General features: G+C 32.7%; 1 pseudogene; it reads left to right on the top strand.

The window, feature by feature from the left end:
• Positions 1–2,855: 2,855 nt before the first annotated feature.
• Positions 2,856–13,914, top strand: LOC107016853 (annotated as a pseudogene).
• Positions 13,915–18,542: the final 4,628 nt, after the last annotated feature.

The following is an 18,542-nucleotide window of genomic DNA, read 5'->3' as shown; positions in this document are numbered from 1 at the left end:
AATAGAAGACTTGTCGCGAACATGAGATCAGGTCTTGTTGCTATCAAATACAACAAACTACTAATTATACTTCTATAAACTGTTAGATCAGCCCTAACCTAATTCAAAATTTGAAAACTTTTCACTGTGAACTAGTGGGTTGGTACAGGCTTGAACCTTTTAAGAATATCCCCTGCATATTCTTAAAAGTGTATCATTCCTCGGGACATACAAAAAGTCTGCCAGAGAATCAAACCACAACCCACGTAAACAAACTCATCCACAGCCATATTGGTACTTTTCTGATTGCTTTCACCCTGACTCCCTGTCCAAAAAGTGAGAATGATCTTTTTCACTGTATTTCCGAGAATTACCAGTCCCATTCAGGGGCCCANCGGGCCCATCAATAGTCAACACTCTTACATGATGCTTTATGAAAAAATCAACTCACAAGAATCTCCACTCAGAATTGGTTTCCTTATACATCCATATCTCACCTTCAATAAAGGAACCAACCCACCAAAGAGAAGCGTGAAGAATAACACACCAAGGAAGCTACAACTAGCAACTTTCTCTATTTTCACCTAACTCTTCTTATTCTCCACTTTTTTGCTACTTTTTGTCACGAGCGCTACTGTTGTGGTTTCAACTTTCGAACGGGAACCAATGGCACTTGTGGTCGTTGTGGCTTCATCATACAAGGTTGTACAATGAAATCCATAAGAAGAGGATGGGGATACATTACGGGGGTGGCGCCACTTGAGGAGGTACACCATTTTCTCCAAGTTATGCCTTTAGATTTACATTTTCTGCGATTTCATAGAATATCTTTGCATTCAAATGTTGAATGAAGTATGCTATCTTTATACTATAATTCCTCCACATAATGCATTTTTATTTGCCTTGACATGTGAACATCCCTTATTCCTAATTAATCTAGAGAAACGAGAAATGTGAAAGAGAAAAAAAAGGCAAAAAAGAACAATAAATCTTGGGTCCCAAAAAATATAATAGCAATAAAATAACTCCTCATACAACTAGTAGTTGTACCTCACTCATGACAAAATTTTTCCTATTCTTAAATATAGTGAATTATTAACAATGTCACTCAAGGTAAATATAGTGAAATTTTGGTGTTTGCTTGTATTGCTTCAGTGTTCACTACCCTTCTTCCTTTTCAACAAATAGCTACAGTTACTTATATTAGCGTCGAGTTTATTTTCTACAACTCCACCTTTTACTAAATTACATCCTAAATTTGGAGAAGGATGTTCCAATTTGTTCAAATCTAATAGATTATTCAGCTCTTTTGTGAGATTGGACCCACGATTTGGAGATGGAACATTCAAGTACCCGGGAACATCCGTAGAAACATGGTGCAGCGATTGAGGCACTTCATCCAAAAATCATGAGCTGCTCCAACTATGAAGTAGCCCCGGCGATGACATGTCCATAACCATCAGACCTCCACTGCCTGATTTCCAGCAAAATTCCTCATTTCCTTCAATGACAACTTAACATTTCTAACAGAAACGCTAAAATTTCCAATCAATTCATTCCCAGGTGGACATACGCAATAAAAGCCCATCTGGAATAGGTTCGATCCTAGAGCTTCCCGAGACAATCTGTCGAGATTGACTTAAATGTTCAAGATGCATCGTCAAAATTTCCCATCAGTTGACTCCAAGGTTGAACAAAGCTATTTGGGTCCATCTAATCTGATTTCAAACCTAGCTTACTTAGACGTTTGGAATGCATCATCATCGATAGGGTTTGGAAAAGTATCATCAAATGATGCATAAAAAATAATGTCATTAATTGAGAAATTTAACTTCTAAAATTTCATTGAAAATTATCGATGTTTTTTTCAAATCTAGCTGGCATGTGTAGGACATACAAAATATGTTGTGGTCATGTGTAGGACGTAAAAAGTATGTTGATTTCATGAGTAGGACATAAAAAAATGTTGCGGTCATGTGTAGGACGTTTTCTAAAATTCAACTTTCTTTCTTAGTTGCCTGGTGTTCTTGATTTAACTAGAAAGATTCATTTTTTTATAAGACATACTAGTCACTGAACTCTAGATTATGAACTTCCATGTGTGAAATAAGAGGCATAGAGAAAATAAATAGAACTAAATTGTTCTTGGATCACATGCTTACACCCCTTACTTCATTGAAAAATAGCAATCTTTCCTCAAGGTTCTATCATTTAAAAGAGGATTCTTGAATCCATACATGCTTTTAGTGGTAAAATACACATAATCAACTGATGAAACTACCTTACAAATTCATTTTTTGAAACTTTAAGGATCTTATTTTTTTTTTCTAAGATATGATATCTACAAAATCTAATATATATCTGAACAATCTCAAAAGATTAAGCTCTAAAAGAAAAGTAATGACAGTTTCCTCTCTATTCCTACTCTGTCTCTCGTTAAATCTTTGATCAATTGCTAAATACTTTTTACGCCCTACACGTCAACTACAACATACCAAGAAAATATTGAGGATTTTTTAATGAAATTTTGGAACATTAATTTCCTAACTGATGACATCTTTTTTTATGCATCGTTCAATGATAATTTCTGAAACCCTACCCATAATGATGCATTGCAAACACCTAGATACATGCCTGACTATCTTGGGTCAGAGTCGGGTTTGGACTCGGGTCAGATGGACCCAAATATCTTTGTAACCAATAGAGAGTTTTGATGATGCTTCTGGAACTATCAAGTAAACCTCGAGAGATTGTCAAGGGGAAGCTACGGGATCAAACCTGCTTCATATGGACCCTAATTGCTTTAGTCAACCTACGATGAATTAATTAGGAATTATAGCGATTATTATAGAAATTTCAAGTTGACATCGGGGGAAATGAGAAATTTTTCCCCCAATCAGGAAGCGGTAGTTGAGATGGTTAAGTACATGTCATCGCCAGGGCTACTTCGTAGTTGGAGCAACTCAAGAGTTTTGGATGAAGTGTTTGTGTTGTTGCAATAGGTTTTTACCAATGTCTCCGGGTACTTGAACGTGCCATCAGCGAATTGTGGTTCCAATCTCTCAAAAGGGTTGAATAATCTGTTGAGTTCTAATAGATTGCTACATTCTTCCCCGAAGTTAGGAAGTAATTCAGCAAAAGGTGGAGTTGTAGAACAGAAACTCAATGCTAATATAAGTAATTGTAGTTATTTGTTGAAAAGGAATTAACATAGTGAAGACTCGAATAATGTAAACAAACACCAAAAATTCACTATATTTTTCTTGAGTGATAATGTTAATAATGATGAGGAAAAAAAGAAGACGGCTAGAAAAAAGGGGATAGTGCTCACTTGTCAAGGCAATGAAAAAAGCATTATGTTGAGGAATTAGGATACTTCATTCACCAATTCAACATTTGAATGCAAATATATCCTATGAAACAATAGAAAATGCACAACTTGGAGGTACTGGTGTAGCTCCTCAAGTGCAGCCACCCCCCCAGGATGTATTCCCATCCTCCTCCATGGATGTCATATACACCACCATATATGATGAAGCAACTAACATGGTGACATTGGTTTCAATTCCAAAGTTGAAACCACAGGCAATAGTGCCCGCATCAACAAGTAGAAAGAAAGTGGAGAAAAAGAAGAGTGAGGCGAAAACAAAGAAGGTTGCTAGTGTTAGTTTCCTTGGTGTGTTGTTCTTCATGCTTTTGTTTGGTGGGTTAGTTCCTTTATTGAAAGTAGATATGGAGGTATGAGGGAACCATTTATGAGTGGAGATTCTTGTGAGTGGATTTTTCGGTAACATCATGGAAGAGTTTTGACTATTGACGGGTCTATGAATGGGACTGGTTATTCTGGGAAATACGGTGGAACAGATCATTACTTACATTGTATCTGGGGAGATCTGGGTGAAAAAAATATAAAAAAGTACCAATGAAGCTGCAGATAAGCCTGTATTTGCAAGTGAGAAAGCCATGACATCTCATGGAAGTGATAATAAGAAAAATAGTGAGGCAAACCTCACAGTTCTTGGAGATTTAGCCATCCTTGCCTTTATCGAAGTCCTGCAGCGGGACAAAGGACACTTGGATCCGAACATAGAAGAAAAAGGAAAATTACAATCCTATTTTGCTGAACAAAGACAAATATAAGTACGTAAAACCAAAAAAGAAAAATTGGACAACTTAGCTGGGCAAATTAAAGCTTGTAACCCCGTGAATTTAGCGTAAAAGGATAGTGGATAAAATTTGGAACACAACACAACAAGGAAATCTACTCATCACATTTGTAAACAAAGACATCTCAAATATCAATCCTAACCACAAATCAGGAAATAAAATAATTATAACAGAACCGGAATTTTTTTATATAATCTCATATATAGAAACACAACAGAAGGATAAAGCTTACCAATCAGATCCACTAACAAATAGAGATTAGAGAGATGTCTGATTTCATATAAGAACATTTGATTTGTGCTCACAGTACAAGGACATTTTATTTTGTGCCTCTTTGGAGTCAAAAATTAAGGAATCAAATATCAGACTTGATATAGGAACAATTTTTGTTTTCCTTTTAAAATCCAATTATACACAATTTGGAAAGAAGGAAATTTTACAAAACCATATTTTTTACAATTATATTAGGGAAAATGGTCAAATATCACCCTTCTCCTATTGGAAATATTTTAAATATACAGTTTGTTATATGTTAGGTCCAAATATACCCTTTTGATTATACTTTGACACAAATTTACCTCAATTTTAACGAAAAACATGTGACAAACTAAAAATCAAATAACGCATCTCGAATTTCAAATTTTTTTTTAGAAACTCATTTCCTCCATTTTGAATTCTTTTTTTTTATGCATCTTCTTTTTAAAAGAAGCTAATAATTTATCGTATTCAAAAACTAATATGATTTTTCTTTCTTTCGAATTAAGGTTTTTCTAAATAAAAAATTATCATGCTTAACCTCTTCTAAAAGTGTCAATATTAATAAAAAAAATACATTATTGAGATATGTTCTATGAATTTTCAACATCCAAAAATCGATGACTCCCTACGTTCATTAATTTTCTTGTACTTCTATAATACTAAGAACATGTGGGTACAATGATTAATTTTATAGAAAGGGAAAATTTACTACTACCCTCTAGACTATGACCGAAATCACAGATACACACTTAACTAAACTAAGATCCTATTACCCCCTAAACTTTTTTTCTTTTTATAATTTTGTACACCTTTTTGGCTTACGTGGTATTCAAATGTCTCTCACGCGCCTCAATTGCGTGGTTTCATGGAGTGTGTCACGTAAGACAAAAGGTTCACAAAATAACAATAAAACTAAGATCAGGGGGTAATAGGACCTTAGTTTCATTAAGATGTGTTTCTTAAATTTCGGTCATAGTCTAAGGGGTACTTGTGAATTTCCCCTTATAGAAATAAATATGAAGATTTTTAATTTGCGAGGGGAAAATGCAGAACAATGATGTTGTGTTATGTGCATATTTTATTATCGAAAAAGGTCCTAAAATACCCTCGAAGTATTGAAAATAGTACACAACTAACCCTCTTCCACCTACTGGCTCCAAAATACCCTTCTCATCCACCTATTGTCTCACAAATACCCTCTCCATCCATCTTTAGGTCCAATTTTAGTCACTACAATAATGGAGCACTATTTAAAATAATTAAATAATCGTTTTAATTGTATGGCGCTAAACCATTGGTTGAAATTTAATTATTTAATATAGTTTTAAACCTACCCATTACTCACCCATTTTTAAATAAATCCGCCCCAATACTTATTGAATCCTCCAGAACCAATACAAAAAGAACCCAATCTTATTTCTTAAGCAAATTGAACCTTTAAAAGAACTAAAAGAGCTTTCCATAGAAAACATATGATGTAAATGGAATCGTGATCTCATAGAAGAAAGACAAGTGACTCGGAGTTCAATGTGCAATGGTAAAAAATGAAACATTATCACCAGCTATGCACCAAGTTTATCTTTTGCATAGATTTAGTAGAAATGACTGATGCTCTAAGGGGAAAGAAAACATAATTCTTGCATTGGACTTCATTGATTCCTTGGTTGCATAGAAGAGTCAAGTCCAATGAACTTTCTGCATACACTCATTACCTCCTCGGTGGTGCAGCTTATTCGATAAAATTATTTCTTGGAAAAAAAGGAAATAAAAACAGAAACTCACTAGTAATTTTTTTCCTTGTAATAAGAGAAATGATCATTTCTTAGCCTAAGTAATTAAGAATGCCAACACCACTTATTTGCAGTATATTCCAAAATCCCAATGCAAGTCAATTATGTCTCTACTCAATAACATGAAGTGAAACCCATTCGTCTTTCAAACCGAACTACTCACTACATAACACCATCATCTAGCAGGTCCAACACATGTCTATCATGAAGAGATTGGGTTCTTTTTGTATGGGGTCTGGCGAGTTCAATAAGTATTGGGGCGGGTTTAGTTAAAAATGGGTGGGTAATGGATAAGTTTAAAATTATATTAAACAATTAAATGGATTATTTAATTAGTTTAAATGGTGCTATATTATTGAAGTGTTTAAAATTGGACCTAAAGATGGATGAGAAAGGTATTTGTGAGCCAATAGGTGGATGAGGATATTTTGGAGTCAATAGGTAGATGAGGGGTAGTTGTGTATCATTTTCAATATTTCAAGGGTATTTTAGGCCCTTTTCTGTTTTATTATTTCTAGGACAAAAATTTAAAAATAGAGAAGGGATAATGTATAAGTATCCCTTAGCCTATGACCGAAATCACAGAGAAGTCTAAACTTAACTAAGCTCTTATTACCCCCTAAACTAATTTTATTCGTATTTTTGTGCGCCTTTTGTGCTCATGTGACACCTTCGACCACCCAAGTTGGTTGTGTTTGTACACACTCGTCCGTCATGTGTGTAAATAATTTTTTAATGAAAATTAATTTTTTTCAATAAAATTAAAAAATATTTCTTAATTTTTTTAAAATAATATTTTGTAATTTATTTTAAACAATCATTTTTAATTTTTTAAAGAAACATATTCTTATTTTATATCTTGTATTTAAATTAAGTTAACAATTTTTTTACCTTGTATTGAAACTTTTTATTTTACTTGCATTCATTTTTCCTCTTTTATTTTTCTATTGAGTTTATTTTTTTTGTCTTTCGTTTTGATTTGATTTCAAATGTCTTGTATTTAAAATAAGTTAATTTTAAACGGATATCGAAATACGTGAATAATATCAAATAAAACATAAAAATATTAAATATATATAAGTTTTATTATCAATTAATATGTGTACTAACTAATTACAAAGTGACCAATTTAAAAATAACATCTGTCCAACTTGTGCACTCATCACTTACCTTCAAGAGGGTGTACATTCTCTCTAGGACATGTCAGCGTTCGTGGTGAATCCATTTCATTTTAAATTAGTTTAGGTGGGTAATAGGACTCTAGTTAAGTTTAGATGTGTCTCTATGATGTCTAGGGGATATTTATGCATTTTTCCAATAGAAAATGAAAATAACAGCTCAAAACGGAGGGAATGAGTTGCACAAGTGAGTTTCTAAGCAAATTGAGAGTAAATAATTTTATTTTGAGTTTGTCACATGTTTTTTTGTCAAAATTAAGGGTATATTTACATCAAAGTATAATGAGAGGGATATATTTGGACTCAAAGTATAACATGAAGGGTATATTTGGACCAAAAGTAAAACGAAGAATATAGATAAACTATTTCCTTTAGAATAAGGGTATATTTGACCATTTGCCCATTACATTATTATAATTTTTCAGGCCGAAAGTTAATAATTTAGTTTTTATTTGTTTTGTTTTTTATTCAGTTTGACTATAACCTTGTATCTTACTAGTTTTGGGAACGCGGGATGCGCATTTGTCCCATATTACTATATACAATTCGTAGCCAGTATAAAATTGTAAATTAAAAATTATATATTCATCCACACATACATAATGTTTTTATGATTATATACCTATACTTGTTAATTGAGTAGATATTATGTCCCAATTTCATGAATTTGTAAACAAACGATTCATTACTATTACCAACCCACTTAATGGGTCGTGGTCTCAACGACAGACAGTTATTCGTGTCGTGGTTGGCCTCCGTTAGATTTTCAGTTAGGGTCATTTTAGTATTTTTTTCCTTACGTGTTGGACATTTAAATTGTGTCGTTTAAATCCTAAACTATGTCGTTTTACTCAGTCTCAGCCTAGTAATTTAGTCGGAACTTACCCAAATCGATTATTGACCAAAATTAGACAAAACTTAGAGAAAAAAGAAGAGGAAAGTCTATCAACCTCTCAAGAACAAGCAAAAGGTTTTCTTCAAGTTCAACCCCCAAAATCAAAGGATTTCTCTTTAGATTTCGTCACCAGGTATGTGGGATTTCACTAGTGGGTTCCTTGCAACCACCAGGTCTCTACAATTCAGTTAGATTCTTGATTCTTTATATGTTGTTTAGACCTAGGGTTTTCTAACCTTAGGAATTGTTGTGAATTAGTTGTTATAGTATTCTTAATCGAATTATCACATTTTCTGTAAACGTTGATTGGTTCCTTGCGTGAAACTCAAAACTCTTGTCGTGAAAAAAAATTTTAGTTCGTGAATTACACTTGCTAGGCCAGTTAAACAAATAAACATTCCTCAGATTTTGAATGTTACATTGTCAGTAGAATTAGCACCAAGTTGGACTAGGGTTCAGACTACCCTTATATTCCCATAACTACGTGCCTCCATGGATTAAACTCATCAGGTATTAATACAAGTTTTATCATATTAAGTAGAAATTAAAAGAATAATAACACAAAAATGAATTAAAAAAATTCCATAACAATTGAAAATAGTACAAAATTACATAAAACTTGCATACCAAATTTATTTCGGACAACCATACCTTAACTCCGAAATGGAAAGAAAAACTTAAAATCATAAGTGCTCTACACAAGAAAGATCTAAAGGAAGAGAAAATGGTAGAAAGCCCCCTCAATCTATAACCAGATTTCCAATCGCACGCACGGTAGCATATGCCAAATCTCTCCGCCCTTATCATCCCAAAATTGATGAGCCATTACCACTTCTCCACCAGACTCATTATTGTAAATTTCTTAACAGCTCCCATATAAGAATTTTGACAAAAAATAAATCAAATCCACCATCTCCAATCACCAAAAAATAATTTAATCAGATTAAACTCATAGTGGTCTTGGTGGTGGTATAAATATTCTCTTTTTCGGTCTTTTTTATTTGAATGAAATGGTGGAGAGTTCTTTGAGTAAGTGGAGGAGCTAATGGTGAAGGCGGATAAATTATAAAGGCATAGGTGGAGATGGTGGCGGCAGCAAAATTGTCAGACTATGTCGCCGGCGACGACATATCCCTACAGAGACACAAAAGAGAGCCCCCAATTTAACTCCCTTATTTTCTCCCAATAAAAGTTCTCACCAAATAGTTAGGGCTAAAATGTGAATGAAGAACAAAGTTTTAAGAAGAAAGGAAGAAAAATGTCTCTTAAAAAAAGATCTAAAGGTGAAATACACATGTCATCAGAAATACTGGTACCTCATATTCCACTAAACTTCAAACTCACTTAACGATAATAAATTATACAAAAAAAATTAAATGCAAGAAGAAGAAGAGTAGAAGATTGGGAAAAATTGTGGTTTGAAAATGAGAGGAAGACCCTCTATTTACAATCAACAAAGAGTAGTACGAACAAATATTTTTTGTGTCTTATCTGAAAAATCATGACCTTCTCGAGAAGTCACAACTTATTCAAAAAGTCATAACTCTTTGGAAAAGTCACAACTTATTGAAAAAGCCACAACTCTTTGAAAAGTCACAACTCATTGAAAAATCATAACGCTTTGAAAAAAATTACAACTTATCATAAAAGTGACAACTCATAAAAAAAGTCACAACCTAAGTTAGGGATATTATAGTAATTTAACATTCAGGTTAGGAGTACATGTTTTTAAGGTAAATATATATATAGATTAGATTGTCTCTTTAGAACAACTTTCGCAACTTTTAAAATTCTCCATAATTTCGTCATTCATGACCAACTAAAATTGATGATTATTACCAATTAATTTAATTTTAAAAAAATAAAAAATATCGTAAACTTAATAAATAACAGTAATATGTTTTTTTAGATATTTTCTTATTTATTTAACTATGTCTTATTAATGGTATTATTGTTGTAATTCAAATTTATAGGGACATTTTGATATTTTGACTTTTAACTTTTTTCCCACTTATATATATACTAGTATTGACGCACTTGCAACCGTGCGTTGCACGTGAATATCAAACCATGTACCACCAATATTTTTCCATCACAAAAAATAGAAGATTTACTAAATAGAATGTTTTAAGAAGAACAAGAACGAATTTTTTTTAAAAAATGTACTTTTAAAATTTGAGGAAGCCCCTCTTTTTATAGGCAACAAAGGGTAGTGTATGGAAACTACTTATTGTGCGTTATCAAAGAGATTTCACAATCCTATAGAAAACTCAGAACTTATTAGAAAATTCATAACTCTTCGGAAATGTCACAACCCATTGGAAAGGTTACAACTCTTCTGAAAAGTCGTAACACTATAGAAGAGTCACAACCCTTCTTAAAGCTCACAACATATCTGAAAAGCTAAAACTCTTTGAAAATATCATAACATTCAATGTCAAAATGTGTTTGTCTTTAGTATAATATAGTATAATACACATAAATAAATAAAATACAATATAAAAACAAGAAAATATACTACATTTGGTGTTTTAAGTTAGGTAGTATAGACAGATAAAAATATATAGATATAGATTGGTCTGATCTTAATTTGATATGGAATTTTTACAAAACAAAGAAGAATTTTAATTTAAGGAGTATATGTTGAAGATATAAAAATGTCTTTTCACTTTGTGGTCTTAATGATGTGCCCCACCCGAAGAAAAAAATAACATTTTATATTAAACTAAATAAAAGTAAAAGTACACTAAAAAATCTGAAATGAATGAGTATTTACTAAATGTAGTTTGGACTATTCAAATATGTTTTGATCAAATACTTTTTCTCCAACAGTTTGATACTTTTCAGATTTTTAAAACCAAGTGATAGTTTGTGATATAGATAATCATTGATCTTATCGTCAAGTAGAAGCTGCTACAAAAGTATATTTGATTGTTGTGAAAATGAGTAAATAAGAATTATCAAGATACTCTTCTCATTTGAAGTTGAGTTATTTCGTTCTCTTTGTCAAATCTATTATCGATGACCTATCTAATTTACAATCAACAAATATTGTAATAGCATGATTGAAAAACTCTCACAATCTTTCATTATTTTAAGAAGAAGAATATAAAATCCAAAAAAAATTGTTATTGCATGATTGAACAACTCTTACAATCTTCCTTATTTTAAATAGAAGAATAGAAAACTTATAAAACTTGTAGTTTAAAAGTGTGAGAAACCCCCTCTATTTAAAGACATGAAAGTATATTATGAAAATATTCTTATTGCGTCTTTTGAAAATGTCTTTTCGAAAATGTCACAATTCATCGAATAAGTCACAATACTATACAGAAGTCGTAACCTTTAGGAAGAGTCACTGCCCATTAATGTAAAACTGTGTATGCTTTTAATATAATATAGCGTAAATAAATATAATATTAAACTTATAACATAAATATTAAATTTAGTGTTTTATGTTTGGGGTATATTAGTACTTTGACATTCAAGTTATGGAGTTCGTGCTTTTAAGGTAGTTTTTATATATATTTGATGATATGATTAACATTACCAACCAAAGCAATCTTACAAAATTATTTTTGAAACTTCAAGAATCTAAATTTATATTTCTTAGATATGATATCTACTAAATATAATAAATCAATCTAATCAGTTGCTGAAAAACTCTAGAAATGGCAGATCCACCACCGGCGGAAGAAGCGAACTTCATCGGGGTGTTCGACGGTCTTGCAGTTATACCTCTTGACCGTACTTTTTACGCCCTACACATGACCACAACATACCAAGAAAATTTCGTAGATTTTGCGTATGGAATTTCCAAATGTTAATTTCACAACTGATGTCATCATTCTTGATGAATCATTGAATGATAGTTTTCCAAACCCTATCAATGATGATGCATTTCAAAACCCTAATAGTCTTCCAGACTGTCTCGGGTCGGAGTCGAGTTTCAACTCAAGTTAAATGAGCCCGAATTGCTTTGGTCAACCTAAGAGTCAATTTCTGGGGAGTTCTGATGATGCTTCTAGTAAATTCAATTCGATCTCAAGATATTGTCTTGGGGAAGCTCCAGTTAACAAGGATGAGGACGAAAAGAGGATTACTAGAAAAATTAAACACATGGAAAGTGCTCTGTTTTCAAGGAAAGAAAAAAAACATTATGTTGAGGAGTTAGAGAATAAGTTTAGAATATTTCAGTCAACAATTCAATATTTGAATACAAAGTTTTCCTATGCAGTGGAAGAAAATGTTATTTAAAGGCATAAATTGGAAGTACTGGTGTACCTTCTCAAGTTCCCCATCCCCCGGGATTAATCCCTATCCTCCTCCATGGATGTCATATACACCATATTATATGATGAGCCGACAAGGATCTCAAGTGACACTGATTCCCATTTCAAAGTTGAAATTAAAGGCACTAGCATCCGCGCCGAAAAGTAACAAGAAGGTTGAGAAAAAGAAGGGTGAGTTGAAACAAAGAAAGTTGCTAGTGTTAGCTTCCTTGGTGTGTTGTTCTTCATCCTGCTTTTGGTGAGTGGTCCCTATATTGAAAGGCAGATATGGAGGCATGAGGGAACCATTTATGAGTAGAGAGTCTTTTTTTAATGGATTTTTATGAAAAACGTCTTGGAAGAGTTTTGACTATTGACGGGCATTTGAATGGGACTGGTTGTTCCAGGAAATACGGTGGGAAAGATCATAGCTCCCATTGTGGCCGGGGAGGTCAGCGTTAAAGCAATCTGAAAAATACCAATAAGGTTGCGAATGAGTTTGCTGATGTGGGCAATGGTAGAAATCCTCTGGAAGCCTCTCTATATGTCCCAAGGAATGATAAACTTGTTGATATTGAAGGGAACTTGATAATTCAATCCGTATTGGCAAGTGAGAAAGCCATGGTATTTCATGGAAGTGTTGATAAGAAAAATAGAGAGGCAGGCCTCGCAGGTGATTTTGCCCTTGCTATCCCAGGAATCCATCCTCGCCTTTATCCAAGTCATGCAATGGGACAAAGCATCATTTCATATGAGTAGAGAGAGAATGTAATGCTAACTACGCTGGAGTGGTACCTTGAAGGTTTTGTCGGTAAGTGTTGTTAAATCTAGATTGACTATTAACTCTCATCTTTTTCCTTTTTTTATTTTAAATGAATTCCTCTAGTGTTTGCTTTGAGAATTCAGGAACTTTAAATTGCTTTGAGTCATACTTAATTCATGTTTTGGAATAGCCTTCTGCTTTCCAATATTTTAACTCATTTTGTGTTCATTTTGACAGGACTTTTGTTGAGTTTGGGCAGTATGATGCGTCATCTTCTGCTAGAGATATATCTATGGAAGAAAGGCAGAATGGCACGCGCCTCCACAGAAATAGAAGGATCCTCAATGTCCCTCCAGTCTCCCTTTCTAGACCCTCTCACCGCATTTTTGAAGAACAAACTGGAAGAAATGGAACACAAGAGACCTAGCCACATTCTTTCATGGTAATATCTGTTCTGGTTGATGGTGATGGCTCCATAGGTCCGAAGTCGGTATCCCGGATATTCGTTGTTGTGGTTATTGATAGTTTCAAATATGTAACCTATTCTTGCATGCTTCCATTTAAAGGATCTGCTCCTCTAGTGAATGCCCCTGAAGATGGAGCGTTAATATAGAAGAAGCATATCGATCGTCTTCTTTATGTGTTATATGTTTCTGCAATAATAATACATTATATCTCTTTTAATATTGAAATAAGAAAGCGAACAATTCATTAAGTTATATGTATTATCTTTGTGCATTCGATATTTACTCAAAAATGACAATTGTAGTTGCCAATTCCTTACAGTAGCAAATAACTAGAAAACATTTTACTTTCTCCGAAATAATATGACATCTTACCTGGGAAAACCAAAGCTTGGAATTTCGGTGAATTAAGAAAATAAGGATAGAATGATTTTATACAACCACACACCTATCATAAAGAGAAAAGAAAGCATAAAAGAAGAGAAGACATCCATATAGAGGCACACTCAATAATAACAAAACTCATGAAATAAAACTTGAGGTATTTTCTTAATTTATGATTTCTTTTCTTTACTTGTGTGTTTGTTGTCAACTTGATCATGACCATGGTGAGCAACTCAACAACAATATAATAGAAACTTCTCAGGTAGCTTATATGTTTGAAGTCCTTAAACTCTACTTCTCTCTTCTTGGATGGACGCAATGTATGAAGCATATTATTCAATTCCTCAATGTATGAAAAATGGGTCACGTTGAAAAGAATTATAGGTTCAAGAAGAATCAACCGCAACAACAACAGATATAGCGATCAAATTTTACTAAAGAGTCAAAAAAGGAGGACGAAAGCTTGTTAATGGCTTCTCATGAAGCAAACACAGCCAAAAATATCCCCATGGTTCATAGATAGTGGATGTACGAGTCATATGTCACATATTATTGAGTTCATGTTTCACACACTTTGACAAGTCAATCAAAACTAAAGTTAGGACTGGAAATAGTGAAACAATAGATGCATTTGAAAGGGTTATGTTGCCTTTCAGACTATACAAGGTACAAAGTCTATACATGATGTGTTGCATGTTACTTTTTTAGCATGTAACTTATTATGTGTTAGTCAAATGATGTCCAAAGGTTGTACCTTATCATTGGTTTTTGACTCTGAAGATACTTTGATTGTTAAAGTAGAAATGGTGGATAAAACATTTCCTGTAGGACAATAAGTTTGATAGTGCAAATTTTGCAAGTACGGGTGAGTCATCATTGTGGCACAAAGGATATGCACATTTTTAACTATGTTACTTTAAAGTATATGTATGAAAATCGGTTGAATAAGGATTTACTTGCGAACTCACTGAAAAATTTGTTAGACATCTCTGATGGGTAAGGTACATTGTAAAGCATTTCCGAAAAGTTCTACCTGGCGGCCACTAAAAAACTTGAATTGGTTTACACTAATGTTTGTGGACCTATGCAGATATCATCTTTGGGAAAAAATAAATATTTTATACTCTTTATTATCCATCTATGAAGTGATAGAAATGAAAAGTAATGTAGATAGAGTAGAGCAGAGGCTAAAAAAATATTGCATCTCATCTCAAATTCAACTATCATAGATCTGTTAAAAGCAGAAAAACATGGCACTATCATTCCCAATAAATATAAGATCATCAACATGTTTTTTTTTGGTAAAATAATATTTTACTTACCAAAGTAAGCCATCAAAACAACCAACAAATAGGCTTGGACATAAAGCCCCAAGCATCATACTTCAAAAATTATCTCTATGCATTTAGGGATATACATCGAGTTGTTGTAGTCCACTTCCTAATCTAGCATGTTGAGATCCTACAATCAAAGAATAGATGATCAATGTCTTCATGATCCACTTGACACACGGGTTGTTTCTATCCCCCATTTAGCCTATCTGATTTTTGTTGATATCCCTTTTAGTTAATGCAATATATAGTATGAATAGCCATTTGGATGCCCCATAGTTTTCCCAGACCACTTTCTCCACTTCACTTTCCCCATAGTTCCTCTCATCTTCTTATACACATTCCTAACAAAGTACTGGTCCATAAGCAACAAAATTAGTTCATTATATCCAGTTACCTGGAGATGTTTGTGTGCCTTGAAGATCCTTTGTACAATCCACGACGCTTCTTTATTCTGTATGACCCATACTCCTTAGGCAAGGCAATAAGTGTTTCTTTGCTTCTTTTGACCGACATTACTTCTCCCAGGCAATATGTGATTTTTGTACAATCTCAACATTCCATGTCCAATGAAACCTTCTACAAATACTTTCAACATGCAGGATCTTCTTAGGCAATTGTGCCCTTCCAGCATATGATAGAAATTGGGTAGCCTAGTTGTTGACTTTACTCAACATCTTGTCTATCAGAGATTCCATTGAACTATATAAATTCTTTTAGTACCCCTCAGGTATCTCAAGGTAGTTCTCCCTTGATAAATCGTAGTTTGCAGTATTTGATCTTGAACAGCCTGCTTGACTCCTCCAAAATAAAAACTACTTTTATTTACATTTGCCACCAGTCCTGAAGCCTTTGAGAACAACATAATGGATGTGTGTAGAAAGCTCACAGATTTTATATCTCCCCTACAGAACATCATATAAACACACTATGAGCATTTTCCTAGATTCTTTAATCTTAACAAAAAGAGAATGCTCATATGGACATTTCAGGAAACCAAAATTTAGAGAATAATCCTCAATGTGAATATACCAAGCTCGCGCACCTTGTTTTAGTCTATCAAGTGTTTTTTTCAACTTGTATACTTTATGCTCATTTTCAATTTTAATATAACCAGAGGTTTCTCAATAAATACCTCTTCGTCCAAGTATTCATGTACGGAAGTAGATTTGACATCCAGCTCAAACATAGGCCAAAAAATTTGTGCCGCCAAGGTAATTACAATTCTAATTGTGTCATGAATTGGAGCAAAAACTTAAGTTTATTCCACACCACATATAGCTACGAAATTATTGGCTATGACATGAAATTCGTTACCTATGGTTCACCTTTTGTGATGAAAATTATATTTCGTGTTTAAATACATGAAGGCATACTTTCAAGGACGAAACATAAACTTTCATGGCAAAGTTTTGTCCATTAAAATTTTCCACCAAAAAAATAAGTTGACGCCATTTATTGATTACTATAAGTCATGAATTTAAAGTTCTTAGTGACACATTATTTTGTCACTAAATATGTACCCATTCTGTGAAGAATCTCATTTTGTCCTAAATTAATTAAATTTTGGACACCAAATCTTTTTGTCACCAAAAAGTATGTTGATGCAATAGTGACAAATCAGAATTTGTGGTTAATCCTTGTGTAACTTAGCAACAAAATTTCAAATTTAATTGTGACCTTAGTTTTTGTCACTAATTCTAATAATTAGTGATGATTATGTTATTGTCTCTATTTTACCTATAATTTAATCACAATACAATTTTATCACAAAAAAAATGATTAAATGTCTGTGACTTAAATTTTGTAGTCAATTAATAAAATGATTGGATACAAAAAACTTGATTATAAATTAAAATAACATGAATACTAATAGACACAATTAATTCAAATATAGTAAAAAGCAAAATTTTGTCCGTCCATAAACATTAACCATATAAACCTTTTTTTAGTGAAAATATGAAGTTATACCATAGACAAGCGCCATACCAATATTATGTAATTAAAAAAAAATATTTTAACACCAAAAAAGTTAGAAGCAATGTTCCCAAATCATCAAAAGCCTCGATTAGTTCGCATATATTTTATCACTAGATCTACTCGAGCCAGTGTAANATATTACTTTATTAATTTGAATTTATGTTGTACAAATAGAATTAAAAGATCTAATTAAATTTTGATATAATTTTTAAATATTTTAAAATGTTATTGTTGTAATTTATAGTACTTTTAACGTAATTTTTCAAATAATCTGTTGCTCAATTTGTCCTAATTTACGTGACACGTGAGAAACTTCGAGACTCGCCAAAATTTTTAATATGATTTTAAATATTTAGGTTGTTAATTATTGTGATTTATTATGTTTTTAAGTAATGTAATTTTTAAATAAATATTTACACACTATGTCACAATTTTTGTTGCTCATAAGAAATTTTGGGAATTAACCAAATTATAATATATTTACATAAACAGATCCCTGAACTTGTTGAGATTTTCCCCTCAGGTACCTCAACTATGTTATTTTCCTATTGAATCATTGAACCAACAATAATTTGTTCCTTTTAAGCACCATTGGCTGATGTGAAATCAGATTTTATGAGGGGTATTGACAAAATATACATATGTTGTTCCAGAACTCATTAGTTCAATTGATAGCAGTGAAAATGTTTGAGAATAATAATTTTTTACTTCAATCATTTGGACACAATTGAAAAAAATGAGACTAACACACTATTTGTTTTCATTCCTTTGATTAAATCATTACAATACGAATACAATTGAAGGCATTTATAATATAAAAGTCGATCAAAATCAGCCAATAGTGTTTAAAAAGAAGGGATAATGCACAAGTACCCCCTCAACCTATGCCCAAAATCTCAGAGACACACTTATACTATATTAAGGTCCTATTACCTCCTGAACTCATTTTATTAATAATTTTCTACCTCTTTCAACCTACGTGGCACTATCTTGTGGGTCCAATGTTGGTTGACTTATTTTTTCTAGCTAGTGTCACGTAGGCCAAAAAATGGTTAGAAAATTACTTATAAAATAAATTCAGT

Source organism: Solanum pennellii, chromosome 4, assembly GCF_001406875.1.
Source record: "Solanum pennellii chromosome 4, SPENNV200".
Lineage (NCBI taxonomy): Eukaryota > Viridiplantae > Streptophyta > Magnoliopsida > Solanales > Solanaceae > Solanum > Solanum pennellii.
Note: the sequence above shows the minus strand (reverse complement) of the source record. Positions and strands in the feature narration are given on the sequence as shown.